Genomic DNA, 6,000 nt, shown 5'->3' on the forward strand with positions numbered 1-6,000 from the left:
TAAAGAACGGTGTATTCCTTGTGGACTCGCTGGTGTGTTTATTGTAGGAGAATTCAGCCCACGGGAGCAACAGTACCCAGTGTAAAGGATCTGCCAGGCACAACTTCTGTGTATACGCCCATAGGTAATCAGTCTGCACCTGAATCTGTGTCTCTGGGACTGACTCCGTCTTCCACCACTCAGGATGGCAGGCTTAGGAGCGGGAAAGCCTATCGCAGCCTGGCCAGATGGAGCTAGCTCCCGCCCTCTGTCTATTTATACCTGCCTTTCCTGTTCCTCCTTTGCTTGTGATTCTTCTCGTGTGGTTTCCTGGCCCAGCTACAGCTTCTAACTATTTGATCCTGCTCCATACTGACTCTGGCTTACTGACTACTCTCCTGCTCTGCGTTTGGTACCTCGTTCACTCCTGGTTTGACTCGGCTCGTTCACCACTCTTGTCGCTCACGGTGTTGCCGTGGGCAACTGCCCCATTTCCCTTAGCTTTGTGTACCCTTATCTGTTTGTCTCGTGCACTTACTGAGCGTAGGGACCGCCGCCCAGTTGTACCCCGTCGCCTAGGGCGGGTCGTTGCAAGTAGGCAGGGACAGAGTGGCGGGTAGATTAGGGCTCACTTGTCCGTTTCCCTACCCCCATCATTACACCCAGTCATCATGCTGCTTGGAGATGAAGTGGCGTAAGTAGTTCTCCAAGATCTGACTGATCCTCTCGACCTGACCATTGGACTGAGGATGGCATGCCGAGGAAAAGTCCAACTTTACACCTAGGAGTCCGCAGAGGGCAAGCCGTGCAGGCGGAAGATGTGTTGGATGAAAAGCTTGGCCAGTTGAGGAGCAGAAGGAAGACCGGTCAGAGGAACGAAGTGGGCCATCTTCGAAAATCGATCCACCACCACCCAGACAGCACTGCATCCAGCAGAGAGAGGCAGGTCAGTGATAAAGTCCATAGCTATATGCTGCCAGGAAGCATCGGGCACAGGCAATGGCTGGAGCAGGCTAGCAGGTCTGGAGTGAGCGACCTTGTTAGCAGCAAACACTGAGCAGGAAGAAACAAAGTCCATAATGTCCTTGGGCAGCGTGGGCCACCAGAAATGACGGGCAATCAGATCCTGGATCTTACGGGACCCTGCGTGACCTGCCAGTCTAGAGGAGTTACCCTTGTGGAGGATTCTGCCTCTGTTAGCTAGGTGCACAAAAGTCCTCCCTGGAGGAATGTCCCCAACTTGCCGGGGATTGACAGAGACAATGCAAGATGGATCAATAATGTTCTGTGAAATCTCCATGGTGTCTTCAGTCTCGAAAGACCGGGACAAGGCATCGGCCCTCACATTCTTATCGGCCGGGCGATAATGGAGCTCAAACTGGAACCTGGTAAAGAACAGTGACAAGCTGGCCTGACGAGGGTTCAGCCGTTGGGCCGTCTGAAGATAGGTGAGGTTCTTGTGGTCCGTAAAAATCAGGATGGGATGAGCTGCGCCTTCTAGTAGATGTCTCCACTCTTCCAGAGCCAATTTGATGGCCAGTAACTCCCGATCCCCAATCGAGTATTTGCGCTCTGCAGAAGAGAAGAGCTTAGAGAAATATCCACATACCATTGGAACAGGAGTGCGCCAGCACCGTCAGAGGATGCGTCCACCTCCAACGAGAACTGTAGAGAAACATCAGGATGATGGAGGATAGAGGCTGACATGAAGGCACTCTTCAGGCTATTGAATGCGGACTCTGCCTCTGGAGTCCACACCTTGGCGTTCATGCCCTTCTTAGTGAGGTTAGAGATAGGAAAAGTCAGTGAGGAGAAATTTGGAATAAACTGTCTGTAAAAATTGTCGAATCCCAGAAAGCGCTGTATGGCCCTCAAGCCTTGAGGGTGTGACCATTCCAGGACAGACTTTAACTTTTCAGGATCCATCTTGAGACCTCTATTCGAGACAATGTAGCCCAGGAAGGGTAGAGCATCTTTTTCAAAAATGCACTTCTCCAACTTGGTGTACAGACGATTCTCCCGTAACCGCAGCAAAACTTGACGGACATGTCTCTGATGCGTCATAAGATCTGGAGAAAAAATCAAGATGTCATCAAGACAGACCACAACACAAACATAGAGGAGGTCACGGAAAATGTCATTAACAAACTCCTGGAAGACCGCGGGAGCATTACACAGGCCGAAGGGCATTAGAAGATATTTATAGTGTCCATCATGGGTGTTAAATGCAGTCTTCCATTCGTCACCTCGGCGAATCCGGATTAGATTGTAAGCCCCACGCAGGTCTAGTTTGGAAAAAATCTTGGCACCACGTATACCATCGAACAATTCAGAGATCAGTGGCAACGGATACTTATTCTTCACCGTGACTTGGTTGAGACCCCGGTAGTCAATACAAGGACGCAGGGAGCCATCCTTCTTTTTGACGAAGAAGAACCCGGCTGCTGCTGGGGATGAAGCACCTCTATAAGTTCTCTTTAATATAGGCGGGCATGGACAGAGTCTCTGGCAAGGAGAGATTATATATCCTACCACGAGAAAGGGATGCACCAGGAATAATCTCGATACGACATATGCCTGGTGTGGGGGCAATCTTTCCGCCTCCCTCTTGCTGAAAACATCCGAAAATGCAGCATAATGACCAGGTACTCCTGCCAATGACTGAGGCAGAGAAGGCTGAGTCGAACAAATCTGCACAAGGCATTGGCTGTAACACACAGGGCCCCACTGGAGAACCTCTCCAGAATTCCAGTCCAGGACTGGGGCATATAGTCGGAGCCAAGGCAGGCCCAGCAACACAGAGTTAATGGATTTGGATAGGTCATAGAACAACAGAAGTTCAGAGTTAAGAGCCACAACTTGGAGACTCAGAGGCTTGGTCACAGCTATAACTGGGTCTGGCAGAGGTAGTCCATTTACCGATGCAACCATCAACGGTCTCTCCAGAGGGGTAGTGGGTAATTGAAGAAGGTCCACCAGGTCTCTACAAATGAAATTAGCAGTGGATCCAGAGTCCAGATACGCAGAGACCTGATGCGTTTTCTCACCTGATACTATGGTCACAGGTATGGACAATTTAGACGGGAGTCCATCTTTGCCCAAGGTTGTCTCTCCTACCAACCCTAGGCTTTGGGGCTTTTGGGAACACAGACGCACAAGATGGCCTCTGAGGCCACAATAAAGACAGAGTCCCGTAGTGCGTCTGCATTGTCTCTCCTGGGTTGATAGCATACATTGGTCCATCCTCACAGACTCCTTAGGAAGATCGGCATCTGAGGACGGCAGGGGTTGCTGCAACGTAGGGGCCGGACTAGGAAGAGCTCCATCCCGACGAACCTCTTGGAGCCGTTCTCGGAGCCTTCTATCAATCCGGGCAGCCAGAAGGATGAGGTCATCCAGGGTAGATGGCAGGTCTCGAGCGGCAAGTTCGTCCTTAATGTTAGGAGACAGTCCATGGCAGAATGTAGCCACCAGTGGCTCATTGTTCCATAACAGTTCTTCCGCCAGGGTGCGGAAGTGCATGGCGTACTCACCCACAGAGATGTCTCCTTGGCGTAGGTTCAGCAAGTAAGCCGCTGCAGAGGAGACTCGTCCAGGCTCCTCAAACACCATGTGAAATGTCCGGAGGAACCCTTGGAAGTCACGGGTCTCTGGTCCTTGCCTTTCTCAGATAGGGTTCGCCCATGCAAGGGCCCTGCCAGTAAGAAGAGAGATGATGAAAGCGACTCTTGCGCCATCAGACGAAAATGCCCTAGGATACAGGCTGAAGTGGATCTGGCACTGGTTAAAAAATCCAAAACAGGTACCTGCGTCTCCATCATAGCGGTCAGGAAGTGGCAAAGAAAAACGAGGATCAACATTGCCAGGAGGTGTAGTCTGAGGAACAGTACTGCCAGGAGGTGTAGTAGGAGGAACGGCAGCTTGTGGCTCCTGCCGACTTGCGAGAATATTCAAGGCCTGGAGGAGTTGGTCCTGTCGAGACCGGAGGACTAGCATATCTTCCTGCATCTCTTGTGACGTCGTCTTGGTCTTGGATCGACCAGTGGGGTCCATGGCCTTAGCATACTGTCACGTAGGGTTCATGGACCCACTGGGCCGTACCGCCTTGGCGGTATGGCAGCTGGCCAATAGGGCGAGGTCAAAGTCTATAGTCCATATAGGGTACCTGTGGCAGCTTGGACAGTAGCAAGGCAGGCTCGGCTGGTACTAGGCATCAGGTAGGCGTCAGGAGTGGAGTAAAAGTACAGGCATAGATACAGCACAGCACGACTACAGCACAGCACGGCACTTGACCAGGATAGCACGGGATACATGATACAGTAGCAGGGAACACTGGAACTGGAAAACACTAGGAGACCATTTGCTTAGACAAACCAGGACATGACAAACAATGCTCAGGCAAGGATCAGAAGGGCAGAGGCTTTCTTATAGCTTCCGGAAATCATGTGAGTTGATGATGATGATGATTGTTATCATGTGCATGCGCTGGCCCTTTAAGAGCGGGTACGAGCGTGCGCGTGCACACTACGGGACACAGCGGACCGGAAGTGAGCGCTGGCGTCTCCTAGGAAGGAGATGGGGACCAGCGCTCACAGATCCATGGCTGCGGGCGACGGGAGGTAAGTAAACCGGACGGCCCGCGGCCATGGATGCTACAGATCTCATCATGTATGTGATTCTCCCAATGTCGAAAGACAAGCGAGAATGTGCGAAACTGGCCTTATTACATGTCACTCCTGTAGTAAAGAAAATAGATTGCAGGCCCCATAAATCAGAGACTACATCTGTATAGCACTCTCTAGTTCACTGGTCACCAACCTGCGGCTCTCCAGCCTTTGCAAAACTACAATTCTCAGCATGCCTGGGAGTCATAGTCTGCAACAGCTGAAGAGTCACATGTTGGAGACTACTGGTCTAGCTTTATCGATAAAGAACAACAATAGTTTTAAGTTGCACTCTTATAGAACTGTTGACGATAATTTTATTGAATGTTTAGTCTCTGCTATCCTGTCAATCTCGTAAAAACAGCTATTAGTGTTTATGTTCTTTTTCTACAAGCACATGACCTGCTTCGACAACATATTATCTTAGTAACCAACCGCAGGATATGTTTGTCAGCAAGACGCCCCACTCCATCTGTTATCAACTAACATATTTCAAAGTGAATAGACTGTGGATCGGCATGTACAGCTGGGTATTCTGCACAATGGTCTGTAGAGTAGTGGAATATAAATTAGGTGCTCCGCATGCTCCTTTCCCTATATTTTTAATAGGGAAATTGTATGGCAAGATCAATTTCTAACAAAATATCCAGCCTGTTATTTTGTATGTACTATGCTTATCGCCAGTTAAATAGAGGTGTAGCAGAGTTACATTTGTCATTGAAAGCAGAACATAGATTTGAAGATTTTCCACCACATGCAAGAAAGCAGTCCAATGTTTTTCACTATCAGGACACTTTGAAAGAATCCTCTAGATCCACAATATTCGCAACAATGAGGAAAATCATCCCCATCAATGGAAATATTGTTCCATTCTGTAGATGCACATGTAAACTCTTGGCCTATATTTTTTTAAATGCTGCCTGGCTAATCCACCTCTTTCCTCATTCCTCTACTGTCTATTCTCTCTTCCAGTCCCTTATCTGGTTTCCCATCATCCACCTAATACTACTAATAACATACAAGGCCGTCCTCTACCTGTCCCTTCTATACATCACTGCCCTACCCTCCGATCCACTCACAACTTTCTTCTCAACTCTCCTTTTATCTGCTCTTGACATTATCGTCTTCAAGATCATTCCCGTGCATCTAGCTTACTCTGGAACTCAGTACCCAAACACATCAGACACTCTCCCATCATCCAAACCTTCAAAATCAGCCTGAAAACCCACCTCCTTAGAAAATGCAGTAATGCTGCCACCACTATAGAACTGTATAAGCAGCTGCTACCCTCACCTTCTGTCTTTTCCCCTCTTCGATTGTAAACTATCCCTCCTCCTGTGCCCATCTGTTACTCTGT

Source organism: Rhinoderma darwinii, chromosome 2 (genome assembly GCF_050947455.1).
Source record: "Rhinoderma darwinii isolate aRhiDar2 chromosome 2, aRhiDar2.hap1, whole genome shotgun sequence".
Lineage (NCBI taxonomy): Eukaryota > Metazoa > Chordata > Amphibia > Anura > Rhinodermatidae > Rhinoderma > Rhinoderma darwinii.